The sequence below is a fragment of the Rhinopithecus roxellana genome, chromosome 5, assembly GCF_007565055.1.
Source record: "Rhinopithecus roxellana isolate Shanxi Qingling chromosome 5, ASM756505v1, whole genome shotgun sequence".
NCBI lineage: Eukaryota > Metazoa > Chordata > Mammalia > Primates > Cercopithecidae > Rhinopithecus > Rhinopithecus roxellana.
Window position 1 is genome coordinate 112,414,564 of NC_044553.1, and position 19,393 is coordinate 112,433,956.

Below are 19,393 nucleotides of genomic sequence, written 5' to 3' on the forward strand. Positions count from 1 at the left end.
TTGATGTGACTGCAACACCCAGCACCCCATTGTCCCATGACCTTATGACCCCCAGTGCCCTGAAACTCTGCACTAGGCCCAGGGAGACAGGTGACCCCATCTGTCAACCTCTCTGGGTACCTCCCATACTTCTTTCTAGCCTGTCTGTTCCTTATCACAGGACCCAGGCTGTAGATGAGGGGCTGGTGAACAGGGGCATGGCACCCTCTTAAGGTCACCTTTCCCCATGGTATGAAAACATCCTGAAGCTCAAGGCTGATGCCAAGTTTGGTGAGTACCCCGCTGAGTCCACAGGCCCCAGGCAACCTTGGGACCTCGGCCTGCTGCCTGGTACAGAGGCCCCCCCCCACCCCTCCCAGCAGCATCCTTAACCTGCCTTCCCTAGTGGAGGAGCATGAGGGAAAGAAAGACATTGACAGTCCCACCTTCCTGTCCTCTGCCAGCTCCTGGTGGAGCAGTAGCAGTGCCCATAGCTCCAGGAGGCCTCAGGGCTTTGAACTGAAGTTAATAGGGCAACTGGGAGGTGACTGGGGCCACAGTGACACCCCCTGTCCCACCCACGGGTCCCTCGGAGTCAGGCGATATGAAGGCCACAGTAGCAGTGCTGAGTTTCATCCTCTCCAGTGCGGCCAACCACAGTGTCGATGGCGGATGCTTGTCCAGTGAACTGCAGCAGCTGGGGCTGCCCAAAGGTATGGGTTGTGGGTGGGCAGCTGGGCAGCCTGTGGGCCAAGGGCTGCTAGAGAGGGGGCCAGGCCCTGTGACCCTATGGTGTACCCTGCCCTGTCTGGACCAGGAACCCAAGCCCAGCCCTCACCTGCTACCTCCAGAGCTACTCTGTTCTACCCCCAGAGCACGCGGCCAGCCCGTGCACTGTTATGAGGAGAAGCAAAGCCCCTTGCAGAAGCACCTGTGGGTCTGCAGCCTATGCAGTAATTATGACACCAGCCAGGGTCCAGGCTCATTCTAGAAGATGCATGCAGCATGCAAAGTGCATGGAGAGTCCAGGGAGATGACTTAACCATGGTCACATACCAAGCAGCTGCAGAGCTGGGACCTGGCCCTGGGTGTCCTGACTCCGCGGACTCTGTGATGTGTATGTACAGGATCAGACCTTGCCCTTTCCTCCTGGCTGACCCTTCCTTAGTTGCCCATGCCCCATGTGTGAGCACCTAGCTCACTCTCATTCCTCCCTCTCCGAAGTGTGGTCCCTGGCAGCACAAAGTGGTAGAAGGGGCAGCAGAGACTGTGGACCCCTCAGCTGCACCTAAGACCTCTGTGTGGTCTAGCTGTGTGTGCTGGGGGAGGCTCTTGGCCACCATTTCCCGCTCTGTAAATGAGACCAATACCTGTGGCATGGAGGGCAGGAGGCTGGTGTGAGTGCCAAGCACTTGGCGCCATGCCCCCGAATGAGCATGGACATGGGAGCAGGGGTGTTCCTTGACTTTATGCACCTTGGGGATGGGCGTGGGGCTCTCTGTGTGGGTTGATAAGGCATTGCTTTCCCCCACTCCACCTCTTTCCCAGCCCTGCAAGTCCAGTCCTTGGGGGTCCAGGAGGGAAGAAGCCCCTGGCTGTGTGACTTTGGGCTGGTGCCTGGCCCTCTCTGGCTCTGAGTTCCTGGGAACGTCAGCACCCAAGGCACGCCCTCAAGTTTAGCACCTTGACAAGAAGGGTGGGGACACTGGGATCAGACCCAAACCTCTGGCCCCAAATCCCGCAGCCCCAGCTGGAGAATGAGGAGATGCTGGGCTTGTGTGGGGAAATCAGGGATGTAAAAAGGCCTGCTCACCCCTCAGCCTGGCTCAAAGGCTCAAGGCATCAAAGGATAAGTTTGCTCCTCTGGAAGAAGCCTGGGCCCAGCCAGACACTCACCAGGACAATGGCAGCTGTGACAAGCAGGAGGCCCAGGATGAGAAGAGCCATGGCATAGCTGGAGATGGAGGTGTCCAGTGGGCTGGAGGCTTTGGGGCTAGGAGTGCCTAGAGCAGAGCAAGAAGGCTATGACCAGGTGGGGCCCTGCCTCCCAGACTTCTGAGAAGGCAGAATCTGGGCCCAGAAGGTGCTGCGGGACCAGAGAACTGGGGCTAGGAGATCTTGGAGGGCTCCATGAGGAGGTGAGGCAGGCTGCAGATCAGGGCATGCGGAGGCAACAAGCCCAAGGGAGGAGGCAGATGGACAGAGGGAGGGGGCCTGCAGAGGGAAGGAGGTACTGACCGAGGTCTGGGATGACCGTGTCTACCAAGAGGCCGTCTCCCTCCCACAGGATGTGCAGACCCTGGCATACACAGACCAAAGGAGAGCTTGGACTGGTGCCACCCTGAAGAAGGTGGCACCCACTCTGTCAGTCAGTGGACCCGGCCTTGTGAGAGGATTATCACAGACATCAGGGGGCTGGGCAGCCTTGGGGGACTGGGGGAGGTCATCTCTTCCAGCCTCCTGTCCTCAACTCCAGAACCCTGGTCAGAGCCCTGGGTCACCCAGGGCCACCCTGGAGCCACCGGAATTCCTCTACCACCACTTGGTCAAAGTTCTGCAGAGGTCTGAGGATGAGGGTCAACTCGGGGTTCAGGAGAGGATGAAGAGGGTCACAGCTCTACCAAACAAAGCCTCATTCCTTGTGGTGCCCGTCCCACCCCTCTGCTGCCAACTTCAGGCTGGCCCAGCCCTGCAGAGTAGGTGCCCAAAGGCATCAGTAGCAGTTCCTCTCATGCTGGTCTCCCCCCAGGGCCCCCTCTGGAGCCCGGTACCACAGATCTCAGGGTGGGAGGTACAGCTCAGTCTCCCTTCCCCCTCATGCCCCTCATAGGGGCTTTGTCCTCCAATGCCCCTGGCTGCTAGGGAACCCACACCCATGGCCTCCTTTCTGAGGGCTGGCCCTTCCACAGCCTGGATACTTGAGCCCTGGGCAGAGGGGTAATGATCCCAGCACTGTCTTTGCAAGCAGAGAGGCTGCTTGGCACCAGACCCTGACTCCTTGGGCTGAGCTCAGCAGCAGGCGTGTCACCAAGGCCCCCTGGGCAGAAGGAGCTCAGCCCTTAGGGCTCATCACTCACCATGCCTGCATGTTCCTGCTAGGCATCCACCCTGGGGACCCAGCTTTCCCCCTGCCCCCAGCTGCTGGCAGCCCCATCTTGACTCATCCAGGGTCCTAGAGGCCATGTCAGGAAGCAGCCAGCAGCTGGGAGGAGCACTTGGTGTTTCTGCATGTTTTTGTATCAAGCTTCCTTGGGTGGGAGGGGCTACAGACTCAAGGGAGACTGCAGGCCGCCCCTTTCCCACTCCCTGGCTGGGTGGGCTTCCAGCTCAGGAGTCGGACTGGAAGGATGGGACTGTCCTGTAACAGAGGCAGGTCTGAGTAGTCCAGGCCCAGTTTTACCCTCCAGCAGGGCCCCTCCCATTCGTTTGTCCAGCTGGCTTTGCCCAAAGCACAAGTGATGTCTATGTGGACTGTGTCCCCTGTCCCCAAGGGGAGTATGGCTCCAGTCCTGGCCTGGAACTCAGAGACCTTATAATTAGAGGCCATATTCTAATTGGCCTCTAATTGGCAGGGGGGACCAGCATGGTCTGCCCACAGCCAGGGCGGGGCAGCCCATGTTGGCAGCCCCAGACCTGACACCACAGCTCCCGTGTCCCCTCTCCACTTACATCTTGCATATCACCTACACTACATGCTGTCTCTGATGAATCCAAGCTGTTGGCTTCTGTCAGCTTGTCTGGGAAGTCACACTGACCGTAAGGGCAACGGTGCAGCCTGAGTTGGGGGCTAAGTGGGAATGGGCCTGGTGTGGGGTGGGGGAGGCAGGTGTCTGGCGCCTCTCTGCTTATCTTCCCTTCTCCCTTGCCCACAAAGGAGGCATCTTCTCCATGTCTCTCTGCCATCCCGGGGACATAAAATACTGCCCCAGGTCTGTCTTCCCTTGGACATAGCCCACCTACCTTCCTGTGGGACTCAGAGCTTTGTTTTGTTCTGTGGCCCACATGGGAAGCAATTATCCCTGCTCTGCTCAGCTGAGAGAGGACAAACTGAGGCAGAGCAGGGGAACAACTCTGTCATAGTCTGGCTGTTAATGGTAGAGTCAGGACCAGCCCTTCCCTGAGTGTCAGGTCCAATGGACACTGTAGTAGTGCATTTTGCATTGCTCTAGAGGAATACCTGAGACTGGTTTATTTATTTTTGAGATGAAGTCTAGCTCTGTCACCCAGGCTGGAGTACAGTGGCATGATCTCAGGACACTGCAACCTCCACCTCCTGGGTTCAGGCTACTCTCCTGCCTCAGCCTCCTGAGTAGCTGGAATTATAGCCATGCACCACCATGCCTGGCTAATTTTTTGTATCTTTAGTAGAGACAGGGTTTTGAGATGAAGTTTCGCTCTGGCCCAGGCTAGAGTGCAATGGTATGACCTCAGCTCATTGCAACCTCTGCCTCCCAGTTCAAGCAATGTTCATGCCTCAGCCTCCCAAGTAGCTTGGATTACAGGCATGCACCACCATGCCCACCTAATTTTGTATTTTCAGTAGACAGGGTTTCACCAGGTTGGCCAGGCTGGTCTTGAACTCCTGACCTCAAGTGATTCACCCGCCTTCACCTCCCAAAATGCTGGGATTACAGGCGTGAGCCACCACTCCTGGCCCTGAGACTGGGTAATTTATAAAAAAGTTTATTTGCCTCACAGTTCTGCAGGCTGTACAAGCATCTGCTAGGCTTCTGGTGAAGCCTCAGGAAGCTTTTACTCCTGGCGGGAGGCTAAGAGGGAGCAGATGTGTCGCATGATGAGAGGGGAAGCAAGAGAGAGGAGGCATCAGGCTCTTTTAAACAACCAGCTCTCCAGTGAACTAATAGAAAACTCACTCACTGAATCACTTGAACCTGGGAGGTGGCAGTTCCTGTGAACCGAGATTGCACCACTGCACTCCAGCCTGGGCTGTGAGCGAGACTCGCCTCAAAAAATAAAAATAAAAAATAATAAAATAATAAAACTCACTCATTACCATGGGGAGGGCACTAAGCCATTCATGAGGGATCCCCCACCATGACCCAAACACCTCACACTATAGGCCCCACCTCCAGCATTGGGGATCACGTTTCAACATGAGATGTGGATGGGACAAGCATCCAAACTATGTCAGAGGCCTCCCCCTCCCTCTCATCAGAGTCTTCTGTCCTCAGTTCAGGTGCATGCTGGCCTCCATGCCTGGCTTCCTAGAAAATCATCTTGGCCCCAAGGGGTCAGGCAGGGCCACTAGGCTGAGGGTTGGAGCCCTGTCTCTCCTAGTCCCAGCCTGGGTCTCCATCACTGGCTAGCCCACTCTGCTTGCTGCATTCTCTCCACACCTGTTCCCTGCAGCTCAGGGGTCAGTCTGGGTGCACGCCTGGGTAGAGGTCCAGAAGCAGATTCTGCACCCCCCGAGCTCATACCTCCTGTGCACCATGGCAGCCAAAATGCACCAGCATGGCCAGGAGCACTGGCTTGTCCCTGTAGTATCAGTGTTTTGGGAGGCTGAGGTGGAAAGCTCTTGAGACCAGCCTGGGCAACATAGCCAGACCCTGTCTCCACAAAAAATAAAATTAGGCATGGTGGCATATGCCTGTGGTCCCAGCTACTCAGGAGGCTGAGGTAGGATGATCACATGAACCCAGGAGGTCAAGGCTGCAGTGAGCTATGATTGCACCACTGCACTCCAGACTGGGCAACGGAGCAAGACCCTGTCTCTAAAACAAGAAACAAAGTGCACAAGTGTGTGGATACCAGCTTCTCCTGGTGTGTGGACCTGACCGCACTTGGCCCCATTGGTGAGTGGGAGGCTGCCTGCTATCTTCCAGAACATTCCCAACCCTATACCTGTGACCCTCCTGCATGCTCTGGCAGGCTTTGTGAGGGGACCTGTCACCTACCTCTCTGACTACCCTAAGGCCCAGCTCAAACCTTACCTGCACCTGAGAACCTTGTTCTGACGAGTCTTTCCCCCACCCATAGTCCCCCTCATTTCAGAGCTTTTGGTGGGGTGAGTACAAGGATCGACTCTCTGCTACCAGCCTGGGAGGAATTGTCCCCAGGGTTGGGTCTCTGGATGGCATATGAGGGTCTAGAACAGGACCCAGATGCCTGTAACCTGAAGGGCAGGACTTTGGCTGCCCCAGCTTCACAGAGCCCCTCGTCCAGCCTGACCTTCCGGGACAGGCCCAACCCCTGCATCCTTTGGTCTTGGTCCCTGCTGGGAATTCTGGTTACCCTGGCTTACCTACTTTGACTCCAGAGGTAATGCTGACATCCCCAGTGAGACACAGTAACAGACTGCGACTAATGTAGGGTTACCTGGCTCGGTGTCACCATGGCCAGGCAGAGCTCAGGTCCTAACCTTGTTCAACCTCTGCCTCCCAGGTTCAAGTGATTCTCCTGCCTCAGCCTCCCGAGTAGCTGGGACTACAGGCGCATGCCACCACGCCTGGCTAATGTTTTGTAGTTTTAGTAGAGGTGGAGTTTCACCATGTTACCCAGGATGGTCTTGATCTCCTGACCTCATGATCTGCCCACCTCAGCCTTTCAAAGTGCTGAAATTACAGGTGTGAGCCACCGCGCCTAGCCTCGCCCATGCCCTTCTAGCTCTGGTGCCCTGCAGGGTCTGCCTTGGAGCACCTGGAGCCCAAGAAGCTGCCCCTCACCTTTGTGATCCCAGGGACCCCCTCCCTGATCATGAAGAATGCAGACCCAAACCCGCTGAGGTGCCTGAAGGAGCAGGGTCAGCCTCTGCCTCCCATGGCCTCTCTGATGGGGAGGATGTTATCCCAGCAGCGAGAGCTGGGAGCAGAATCAAGAGGATGGGGGTTTTCTCTGTGGGTAGCTCTGGGCTCCAGGGTGGAGTCCTCTTAACCTGGCCCTTCCCCTGTGACTCTCCTTAGCCCCAGCCAAAGAAAGCAGCTTGCCTGAGGTCACCTGTCAGATAGGGACAGAGTGGGACCTGTGTTCTTTCTCACCCAGCTGCAGCTCCCCCTCCCCCGGCCCCTTCCCCCAGGTGATGGAGAACCTGGCATGCTGTGCCTCCTAGAAGAGTTCCCTTTCCTTCTGGTGAGGGATGGGAACTGGCTTGGGGCAGGAGGGATGAGGGGTTTGGGGGCTCTCCCATCCCTGCCTCGCATTTGAAGGTTGCCATCTGGGCGGCAGCATGGTTTAGGCTTGACTAGGCGGCCCCTAGGTTTATAACCTGGCTTCAGACAGGATGCTGCCATGCCGCCTTCTCTTCTGCACATCCTGACCTGGCACCCTACCTAGTTAAATGTCCTCAGGCCTCCTGCCCCCTGGACATTGCCCCCACTCCCTGACCAGACACAGCTCTCCTTGTCCTGGCCTAATCTTCAGAGATTCTTGTCCAGCCCACAGCTTTGCTGGACATCGCAGGCTGGGCCAGGCCCCCTGCCCAGCACTAACATCTCTTTGTGAGTCTCAACCAGACTGAGCTGCAGCTTCAGGGTCAGGGTAGGTGCTGACTTAATTGATGTGACCCAGGACAAGGGGGTTTATTGATGGTGTCACATCTGCTTAAGCTGTTGGCATCTATGGTCTCTTTGGGGCAGGATACCCCTCTGTCCCATGCTTAGGTGCCCACATGTGGCCACAGGTGTCTTTCCTACCATCATCCTTACTGCAGGCCAGTGTCCAGGCACCTGTGGTTCCAGGCAGAAGGCTGAGTGCAGAGGCAGGCCTGGGTGGACGTTCTGCAGGGGCTGCAGGAGCTGACAGCCCTGGCCACCCAGCCCGTGGCCTTCCATTCCCCTTCACTGTGGCTGACCCTTCATCCACCATCCTTCCAGGAGCCAGGCTTGGGCCCAAACTGACTTTTGCCTGCCCCTAGTCTCCCTCGTGTTCTTGGCTGAGTGTGATGGTCTTGCCCATTTCCTCGATTATCCTCAATCAGAGGTTTATAGAGCCACTTGGGGACATCACATCTCCTGTCTACCAGGTCCTCACCAGAGACTGGACTGCCTTGGGCCGGGCCTGGGATAGTCAGGGGTCACACTTGCCTGTTGGGACCTAGCTTCAGCGGCTTCAGTCTGGGCAATGGCCTGATGGGCGGCTGCCGCTTCTCCTCTGCTTTGGGGAGGCAGGAGAGGAAGGTCAGGCAGGAGATCTGCTTCCTGCCCACCTGAGGCTGGTTGGAAGCAGGGCGCCCACCCGTGCCTGTCTTACCTTGCTGTAGGTGCAGTGGAGGCTGAACCCCTCTCCTGATTTCCTGCAGGTGCAGATTCCAGGTTTCCAGTGGGTGTCTAGCGGTGGCCAGGAAGACAGACACCAGCACCCAAGGCCACTGACTTCCATCCACTGCAGGTGTCTTCCGTTCCATCCCCTTGCCTCCCTCTCCTGTCTGCACCAGGTGGCCTGTTCTGTCCCTCCAGAGTGCTGGCTGTCCCACAGGCTCCTCCAGGCTGAGTTCATGGCCCTGCCCCCTAGTGGCCAGAGCCTGCTTCACAGGATAAGAGCCAGCTAAGCTCCAGGGGCTTTCCAGGAAAAGTGTCCCTTGGAAAGTGGCCTTTTCACTACTCCCAATAGCACCCTAGAAATGGCTTGGCCTTTTCCCTCCCCTGAACTCCACAGAGAACACAGCCAGCAGAGGACACATTCCCCACCATCCTGAAATGGGTTTGATTCTCAGCTGAGGGACGGCAGGACTGGTAGAGACTGTCAGGCCACATGGCTGCCTGTACAGCACCCCCATGCTTGCTCATATATATATATGAGTATTTATAGATATTAATAGAACAGGGCAGGGCATACCACGGAGTATTTATAGCTATTTATAGAACAGGGCAGGGCATACTACAGAGGGGCACAAGTTTTCAGCAACAGTCACACCTGGATGTGTCAGCTCAGCACTACAACAGACTAAGTCACAGATGAAGGGGGCTGGCTTTGGGGCTGGGGAGCCACTGTTAAGTCACAGGACACCCACCCAGCAGGCTTGGAAAGGGAGGCCTCCGAGAAGAGGAGGATCTGTTTAGAGGTCAAAGTGTGGCTGGGGCTCTCAGGATGGGATGGACTTGCCTGACCCGATCAGCTGGCAGTTGGAGAGAAGCAGAGAGAAAACAGGAGAGAGAAAAGCAAGCAGAGAGCTGGTGAGGCAAGTGCAGAGCACTGGCGCGCCACAGGAGCTGTGGGAGGGCCAGGGAGGGGAGGGTGCAGGTGCGCGTGTGACAAAGGTTCCTGGAAAAGGGCCTGGAAGGGAAAGGGGAGGAAGATGGAGGGAGGAGCCAGAGCTTCACAGGTAGTGCCTGGGGCTGTGGCAGCCCTCCCCAGCCCACACACCCTGGCCTCTCCTACGGCACCCAGGCAGTGCACCCACAGTTCAGACCAATGCTCAGCCCCCTCAGGCTTCCCCCTTCTCTGGTCACCCTGTCTTCCAACCCACTGGCCCAGGGCCACCTCTTGTTTGGGGAGCCCCACCCAAGAGCCAACTGGCCTGATAAGGAACACTGCTTGAACCAAAATGGTGAAGCTATAAAGGATGGATGGCTGGAGTGAGCACCAGAGGCCTCTCTGGGTGGTCAGAAAGACCAGGGTCCTCTGAAGGGACCCTGGGGAAGGCAGGGAGGGCAGGTAGCCGGATGCCACTGGCCATACACTTGTAAGTCTAAGATGGGAGCCTCAACTGGTTGCGGGGTGGGGGTGCTGCAGGTTTCATAGGTGAGGCTGGGCCCTTCCTGCTGGGAAAAGCAGAAGAGGGAGAGTCTGTGGCAGGAGAGGCAGGTGGGCTTGCTAGGCAGAGCTCAGCTGGGCCAACAGGCACTGTGGTCCCATTGGCTAAATAGCACAGGAGACCCCTAGGAGCAACAGGCCAAGGTGGGTGAGCCTGCTGGCCAGTGGTAATGCTTCATTGGGGTCCAGGGACCCTGCCTTCAGTCACACACTAGCAGCTATGATGGTACCTGGGAGGATGGGAAGGGGGCTGTGTGTCCCTTCCTGGCCTGTGAGGTGTGTTGTGGGGTGACCGTGTGTATGGGACTCTTAAGGTTTTATCCTAGATCACCACTGGATTGCCGACAGATAGAGGAGGTGGGACCCTGACTATCATCCCTGCTCTGCAGTGGATTCGGCTCTCGGCACTCCCAGGCTGGCAGCTGGATACCCTGCCCCGGCAGCATGACTCAGACTGCACGACTGGTATGGCATGCCCAGGATGACATTCCTAGACCTCTGGTCGCCTCAGAATCCAGCCCTACACACAACCCCCTCCAAGCTCCCAGCCACTACACCATAAACCATGAGCTCTATGCCCTCTCTGATGACTCCAGAGAGCACCCATGTCTGCCAGCTTGGGCATGGAGCCTGTTCCAAGAGCCCCCAGGCTCAGCCATGGAGGCCATGGGCAGTGGCGCTGATTCCCATGGCTCACAGGGAAGGGAGATGAGAGAACCAGCAGCACGAGGACAGAAAGAGGAAAGAGCAAATCTGCAGTTCCAGAAGGGAGGGGCAGGGAGCCTGGATCTGAGGTCCCAGGTGTGCCCCCGTGTGGAGCTGGTGCAGCAGGGCGGGAACACCATTCATGCAACAGGCGGCCAGGCATGTACCTACCATGGCTGATGCTCCTCAGGGGCCACTGATAGTGATTCTGAAAGACAGCATCAAATCAACATGGCAGCTCACATGCATGGGTGAGGCAGGCCTGGGGTTGGCGGACACACACATGCACATGCCGGGGTGTGCACACACATGCTGTGAGGCCCCACTGCCGGCACGAACATGCTAACACACATGCCCACAACACGCACACGCCTCCTTCCCTGCCACCTCCTGGTTCCCAGCACCCTCACTGGCTGGCACGTGCAGCACAGATCTGGGGCGTGCAGCCACTCAGCACACTGAAGCACACACTTGGGCAGAGTCACAACACAGAAGCTCACCCACACACAGAGGCATTTGCACCAGCTCCCTGCACACTCGTGCTGGCATGCTCAGAGGACCACCCATGCTGCTCATGGAGACAGCGCTTGCTCGCTAATGTTCAGCTGTCATTTCTCCACCTGAGAGCCTTCCATGGCCCCTACTGCCTACAGCATTGAGCCCCAACAAGCCATACTCTTCGGACTTTGAAGTTCTCCACCCTATGCCCCACCCTCCCCACAGAGCTCTTTCTCATTCTGTCTCTGTTCCCTGCTTTGGCCAGTGACTGTCCTCAGTGAGTCCCACACTAAACCTCTGCCCACACTGCAGCTCTTTACCCAGATACCCTCCAATTCCTTGCCACGTAAGCCTATCTCAGTCATGCCTGGACTGCATTGAAGCCAGGCTGCCTTGAAGAAGCTCTCCCAGACTGCCCTTTTCCTGAAGGCAGGATCATGACTTGCCAAATGTTTCACATGTGTTAGCAAGACTAGAGTTGGAGCAGGCATCAAACCTTACATCCCATATGTCACACCTCACCACAGACCTGGGTGCCAAATACCCTGAAGAGTCTGAACTCACATTGGCAGTTAGCAAAGTACTCCTACGGCTGCATCTGCAGTTAACACAGCATCCCTATGGCCACTGTCTCTCTTGATCCCCACAGCCACCCTGGGAGAAAGGCAGAAAGCAATCATTTGATAGAAAGGATGCTGAGGCTCTGGGAGGGAAAGGGACTTGCCTAAAGCCCCAGGGTGAAGCAGCATCTCTGGACTCCCAGTGTTGCCCAATACTGTGCTACTTGCCTCTACCCATCTCCGTTCGTCATCAGCACATCCTAGGGCAAGCCCCAATCCCTGCCTCATTTTGGTTTATGGGCGCTGGACCTACAGCCCCTCTCTCCAACCATTTGGAAACAGAAACAGATGCTATTGTTCTTCCTTAGAGAACGTGGCCAGTGGAAATGGCACACTGGGAATCAGAGTGAATGTCCTTGAAAGAGGGCCATGGATCAACAAGGCCAAGCCAGAGGGTGTAGAATGCTTTTCCTTAGAAATCTTTGGGAATGAAGTGGGTTTCAGACACTCCCATCCCTTCCCCAGCAGCCACCCCTACCACATTGGTTTAGACTGGGTAGGGTGGGGGGGGGGGGTGGATAAAAAATCAGATTGCTCATGGCCCCCAGGCTCCTTCTCCTGCTGCTTCTGTCCTAGCCCAGGCCTGGTGCCATTCTCACATTCTCGCACTCGTGTGATGTGTCACATACATCACAAACCTTGATGGTCACACAGTCACAGCCTGGTCTCTGCTCCTGTGGGCCAGTGGCCAGACATCCCCTGGGATGGCTCAAAGGAGTCAGGACTTGGAAGTGGGGACATCAGGGTAGCTGAAGGAAATCCACACACCCAGCGTATCTCAGGGTTCAGACTCTCTGACCTGTGGTAGGCTCCCCAGGGGCTGGGAGAGGAGTTGAAGGGAATGGAGGATGGAGGACAGCGAGAAGGAGGAGGAATGCAACACATGGGGTGGCCGCCAAGAGTGAAAATAGGCCGGGGGCGGTGGCTCAAGCCTGTAATCCCAGCACTTTGGGAGGCCGAGACGGGCGGATCATGAGGTCAGGAGATCGAGACCATCCTGGCTAACCCGGTGAAACCCCGTCTCTACTAAAAAATACAAAAAACTAGCCGGGCGAGGTGGTGGGCGCCTGTAGTCCCAGCTACTCGGGAGGCTGAGGCAGGAGAATGGGGTAAATCCGGGAGGCGGAGCTTGCAGTGAGCTGAGATCCGGCCACTGCACTCCAGCCGGGACGACAGAGCGAGACTCCGTCTCAAAAAAAAAAAAAAAAAAAAAAAAAAAAAAAAAAAAAAAGTGAAAATAGAGGGAAGTGCCATGTAAGTGCTGGAAAGAAGGGGGCAGGTGGGACAAGCCCCATAGCTCTCTCCCCAAAAACGACCACCTCCGGGACTCAGTGCTCCCTGCCCTCAGCCACATGTGGCTCCAGCATCCATGGCCCCAGTGCCTTGGAAGGAGAGGGCCGGTTCTGGCAGCCAGGTCCGATGCTCTGGAATCCAGTCCCATGTCAGGGGAACATCTGACCCCTTCCCTGCCCAGTTCAGTGTTGTGGGACAGGGCTGCTGTCAAGACACTACCCAGTCCTGCCCTCCTCCCTGAGTGGGCCGGGTAGCCCATGTAGCCTCTTGCCCGCTTTCCTGGGTGGCACTGCCAGCCTGGCTCTCTGGTGCCCATTCAATCTAGTCCTTCATATTGCTGGGGCACGGGGAAGCTCTGAGTAATGTGGGACTATAGAGTGCGAGAGGGTTGCTGATGGCCGGGTCCCGTGCCCTCCCCATTCCTGGGCATTCTTGACAAAGGCTCCCAGCAACTGAGGGTATGCAGCAGCTGTAGACACCAGCCTGATGAATATCTCATTGTGGGGAGGGGGCCATAGCAGGAGTGGGGCTCCAGGGAAATACAGAACCTGGGACTGGGAGGTGTTGATGTGAGAGGCCCAAGAAACCTCGGCTTTGCACTTGCTGAATGCCATCTGCGCCTCTCAGGAGGGAGAGTGCCAGGCTCAGGAGGTCCCTGCCCAAGCAAGGGAGCTTGGAAAGGGGGCTGAGGTGGGCTGTGCCATTTTCAAGGGCTGGCGGGGGGACCAGCTAGCCAGACCCCTCTGGAGGTACTTGGGGCAGTACCGCGTGCTGTGACTCCTGAGCAATAGAGTCAGCTCTGCGCCTTACAAGACCGCTCCTTACTCAGAACTCACTGTGATCATGTGCTGGGTCCAGATGCCCACGCAGCCTCCTGGTGGGAGCATCAGGTGCACCACCTGCCCAGGACGGCCCACGGAAGAGTCTGCACCACTCTGCCCTGCTATGGAACAACTCATGTTCTGCCTTCGGGGAGAGGTGTTCATTTAAGCGATGACTGGGCTGGCCTCCATGGCACAGTTATCACAGTCTGCTGATACCCATGGCTGAGAGCTCTAGTTCTTCCTAGTGGTCTCTGAAGCTACCAGGATGGATGAACCATGGCTTCACCATCTTGGCCGACTCAGCTGTCTTTCATCAGCTCATCTGTCCCTAGGATCCACTGTCTCTGGCTGGCACCTGACCCGAGCCCCAGGCTCACGCCTCTGCCCACAGGCCCAGCAGCTGCTTCACCTCCAACTCCATCCCTCTGGACCAAGCACTGCCCCTCGCCAGCTACTAGGGTGCCACTAGTGCTCCCACATGGTGCCCCCTCTCCAGACCCTTGGGTCTGGCTGTAGCTTTCTTCTGGAAGCCACACCCCAAGACCCCAGCCCTGCTCTAGGGCCCTGTATCCCCAACTTCCTGCATCCTTCTTTCTCCTTCTGGGAACATGAACTTGCCCTACCAGCCTGGTGGCTCCTGGAGGGCAGGACACCAGGGCCTGGACAATGGCAGGACTGGGAGCGTCTGCTGCCAGCGATGCTGGAACCTGCACCCATATCCACATGATGTCCGTGGCACAGCGGCCACCTGAGGCTGTGGGCATCTGAGTGGTGGCTGCAGAGTGAGGCCCTTACCTCTGCCTGAATGAAGTTCACCATGTCCTCCCCCATGCTGTCCTGCTGGGCATGGAACAGCCGGCCCAGCTGGGGGCCCAGGACCACACCGTAGAGCAGGAGCTGGGGGCCGGTGCCTGCGCTGGAGCTGGCTCTGAGGCTCTGGCTGCTGAGTGGCTGGATGGACCCTGCCAGAGGCAAAAGGGGCCATCACCCTTTGAGATCCAGGCCCAGGCCTGTGTCTGCAGAGAGGCAGCGTGACCCTGGCGTGCCACCCTCAGCTCTGCCCCAGCTCCTGGCACACCCAGGAATGCCCACAATCAGCACACCCACCTGGGCAGACAGTCAGTGTCTGGCTGCCCTCCAGCGAGAGGAGCACTTGCTTCTGGGCCGTCACTCGGAAGAAGTGTCCAGAGGAAGTGTGCTTGTCATCGGAGAAGCCGAAGTGGACCGCCTCCATCCAGGGCTCCTGAGGACAGAGTCATTGGGTCTGGCTGGCCCAAGCTGGCTCCCCATCTCAGGGCACCCCTGCAGGCAGCAGGAACCCAGGGCCTGGCCATCAGCACCCACCTCTGTGTGAGAACAGCACGAGCCCACCGTCCAGCTGGGCCTGCATGAAACAGCGCACCTTGGTGCCCGGCACTGCCCACAGCACTACCCGCCCTTTGCTGGGCTGCTCAATGGTGTAAACCAGATGCTCGGGGGCCCAGAGTAACTGTCCATGCTCCTCAGGGCCTCTGTACGGATAGGCGCAGTGGCCCCCTCCCACATCTGGGAACACAGGCCTGTGAAGGTTCTGCCTTACCATGCTCACCCACCCCTTCCTCCCCAGCCCTGGGCTGCCACCAGAGCTCCAATCCTGCTGCTGCTCAGGCCCTCAGGTGGCTTTGAGGCTGGCACTGCTCTGGTTCCCCTGCACAAAAGGTCCCCCCACATTCACCTTCCCTGTCACCCCAGGGAAGGTCCCAGGGAAGGTCACCCTCCAGGCCCAGCCTCCTTGCTCTCCATCTGCCCTAGTCCTGCGTGTCCCTCAAGGTCAGCTTGTGTCCCCTACCCAGGAAGGCCCCACTTCTTACCCTCACCAAGTTCTCACCCCCAGAAATCCCCAACGCTGACCAACAGTGCTCCTTAATCTGTCTCACTGGTGGGGCAGGGGTCTCCTTTCAGAGCCTCCGTGTGTGCCTGGCCAGGGCTGGGCACAGGTGGGAATGGTGATTTTAGAAATGGGCCCTCCCTCCAGCTGAGGGAGGGGTGGGTGGCGCGGAGAGTGGGGGGCTGATGGTTGGCACTGTTCTGCAGCACAGAATCAGCGCTGCGATGGGCCCAGGTGCTTCCAGAGCAGTTACAGGCCTCCTCATGTTGGGCGAAGGGGACCCCTTTTCAGGCCTCCCCCTTGCAAGCAGAGGAGGCACCTGTTCCTGAGGTCCTGGTACCAGTCTTGCTGGGTCAATTACTTGTGGGGAGAGCTGCAGTGGGACTCACATGCCCGGAAAACAGAACCTTCTGGCATTCCTGGGCTTCCTTCCCCGGCCCCAGGGAGCCCTCAGGTGGAGTCTTGGCAGGAGGGGCCATAATGTGGGGGGCAGGGTCCCATTGCTGGGCTCCCAGAGCAAACACGAGTGGATGGCACCACCTGGTGGCCATACTGACACACAGCTCTCCTGGCTTGTGGTTCCAGGGGGCTGTGTCTCACTCTTCTGTGACCTCCGCACCATGAGGCCACCCTCTATGGGCACATCCTAGACCACCAAAGCCCCTCTCAGCGCCCCATGTCAGAGACAGCCCAAGTCAGCTCTCCTGTGGAACCTTCAGTGACTCGCTGTCCGCAGAGGATGCACCCCGGAAGCCGGCATTCAAAGCCCTGCCATGTGGGCTTAGTGAGGCCACGCCCTTTCTGTTCCACCAGAACTACTTTCGCAACCATGGAGAGGTTCCATCACATGTCTGGGCCTCAACTTCCACCTCTGCCAAATGGGGGCCCTGCTCTGCTGTAGCACAAGGGGCAGGAGTTTGGGGAGCCAAGCCGTGGCCTTCACTTGCTGGGGTGAAGGTGGGAAGCTTGTCGGCTCCTGCCCTGACACCTGCCCTTACGGGCTTGTAAGTGATTCTGTCGGGAGTTCTGGTCCTGAGCCACAGGAGAAGGAACAGCAGAGCCACCTGTGGCCGCTCAGAAGTCTGCCTACCTTACTTGCAAGCGTCCAGCAACAAAACTTCCCACCTGTGCTCCATTTCAGCACAATCTCACAACTCTCCTTCCAACAACCCCATGAGGCATGCGGCAGCGTCCCCATTTTGCAGAGGAGGAAACTGAGGCTCAAAGAGGGGGAGCTCTGTGCTGGGAAGTAGGGGATGCTGGCCTCTTTCTTGAAGCAGACATGGGGGATGGTGCCAGGAATACTCTCACCTGCAGGCCTGTGTTTGTAGTGAAGATGGGGAGGTTGGTCATTGACAGGCAGGACCGTGACAGTGAAGGCCACAGGATGGCTCTGGCGGTCCATCTCCGAGGCGTCAGTCATCAAGACAAAACTGTGTCAGTGTCTCGCTCCCGTCGTGCACGTAGCGGATCAGCTGCTCTTCCACCTATGGGCAGGCCCAGGGCTAGTCAGGCCCCAGCAGCACCTTCATGTCCTGCCTTTGGGTGCAGGAGGAGACTGACTCTTTTAGGGCTTCAGCTTCCATTGGTGGAAAATGGGGACCATAAGTTCTGGCTCCCAGAGGAGCTGTGAGGAAGAAAGGAGATACAGTATTTAAAGCACAGGTGCTTCTGAAATGTGACTCCCCATCTCTCTGTGTATAACCCCCAGACTGGGAGTCCCAGGGGCTCCCTCCATTCTGCCCCCAGAGCTGGGCTGCAGCCCCTGGGCCTCTCTCACAGCTGTACCTCTCTCCAGGAGAAGGCGCTGAGGGTCCTGGCTTCAGGTCCATCCTCTTTCTGCAGGGCTTCATGCCGGGGTGGCTCCAGCACCTGCAGGCCGAGGCCCAGGAGAGTAGGGAAGTAGGGCCTGGCAACGCAGAGCAGTGGAGGGGCCAGGGTGAGGCTGCCACCCTTGGGGACACTGAAGTTTTGCACCTCCAGTGAGATGGCAGCCGGCAGCCCCTCCAGCTCCACGCGGACGCCCTTGAGGGGAGTACCCAGGCCCAAGGGCACAACCAGTGAGAAGGCATCGCTCCAGGCCTCAGGGTGGGAGTGCAGGTACAGGACCTTGCCTGCATCCACTGCCTCCTGGGAGAAGCTCTGCACGGGGTCCAGGCTGGGTGGCTCATCTGCCAAGACGCCACGAGACACCATCACCAGGTAGCCGGCACTTGGTGGACTCTTCACTGAGAATATGATGTCTGCCGGCGGCACTGCCTCCTGGGCTGCCTGGTTAACAGAAGTCATGAGGACTCACATGGGGCCACAGAGGCAGTCTCTGAGGGGACCATTGTGGCCGTAAGCAGCCAGAACAGGCTTGATCTTGCCCCACTTATTCCCCTAGATACCACTGCTCATTAAGACACACAAGCACACACGTGGGTTCACACACACAGCAGCCAGGCATGCAGCTGGTCACATTTTTTGTTTTTTGACAGTCTCACTCTGTCACCCAGGCTGGAGTACAGTGGCGTAATCACAGTTCCCTGAAGACCCAACCTCCCAGGCTCAAGGGATCCTCCCACCTAAGCCTCCCAAGTAGCTGTGACCACAGGCACGTGCCACCATGCCCAGCTAATTTTAAATTTTTTGTGTAGAGATGGGGTTTCACTGGGTTGCCCTGGCTGCTGGTCACATGTTAGTACCCACCCCACACACGGTTACAGGGGGTCAGTCACACAGCTTGAGATGCACTCCCCCGGGGAGGTGCATAATCACATATCCCCAGACTCAGTGACACAGACACACAAGTTCATCATACGCTGATGCAGCCACACATGTACATATGCGCGCGCGCGCGCGCGCGCGCGCGCACACACACGCCCCCTGCTCAGGATCTGTTCAGGCCTGTGGCTGGTTTGCAGGCAGTGCCTCCCCAGCCCCTGCTATTACCAACCAGGACCATCAGAGGGCGCCCTGCCCCACCCCTCCTGGAGGCACAGCCGCCTTCAGCCCAGCCCTATGGAGCTCAAGCCCCAAAGGCCACATGGGCTCCCTCACCTGATGGGCCAGTCACAAGAGGCTAAACCACCCTCAAACTCACATTCTTCTATGCTTTTGCCTGGAATGTTCCTTCTGCCTGGAATACCACTCCCCATTCTCTGCTACTGATGGCCTGTGCTCTTCAGAGCCCGGCCCAAATGCTGCCGCCTCCTGTGAGGCCTTCCTGATGCAAGATCTGCTAGTTCGCTGTCAGCCTCAAGCTCCAGACATGCAGACCAGAAGGGTCTCCGAAATGAGCAGTGTAGGAGAGTAAGGCCGAGAGTGGGCAAGGACTGGCCTGAGGTCACAGGGCAAGTCAGTGAGCCTGCTGGAGGGCCTGTGGCTGCTCTGTGGGGTTCCTGGGTGGGCAGAAGCCCTTGACAGACCCTCCTAGTCCTGGTCTGGGCTCTGAGAAAAGAACGGGGAACATGTGGATCTGAGGAGCAGCCACCTGTCTCCACGGCCAGCAATCCCCAAAGTTCAGGACCTGTGATGCCCTCCCAGGAAACTGACTGCAATGCAGATTCTTGGGCTCCACTTCATAAATTCAGTAGGGCTTGGTGGGGCCCAGGAATCTGCATGCTCAGCCATGCCATGGACATGAGTGGACATGAACTCTGGAGGCACACACAACTCCCAGGAGGATGGGTGTATAGCAAGCTCCTCAGAAACTCTTGGGAGCACAACATATACGGGAGCACATCTGAGACCCGTGCACACATGCAACCTGGGACCACCACAGCCACAGCCCAAGTCACATGTGTACCTGGCATGGAAGCTGGGCTGGAGGCCCTCTACCTGGCCCACACCCCCGCTTACCTCCTCCAGCTGGTCCCTTCTGATCTCAGCTGCCTCTCCCTGGAAGACACAGA

General features: G+C 57.6%; 2 pseudogenes; both read right to left on the minus strand.

Annotated features, from left to right (window-relative positions):
• Positions 1–12,841: 12,841 nt before the first annotated feature.
• Positions 12,842–17,668, minus strand: LOC104663669 (annotated as a pseudogene).
• Positions 17,669–18,507: 839 nt separating this feature from the next.
• The window catches only part of LOC115897580, a 41,960-nt pseudogene continuing 41,074 nt past the window's right edge, over positions 18,508–19,393 (minus strand).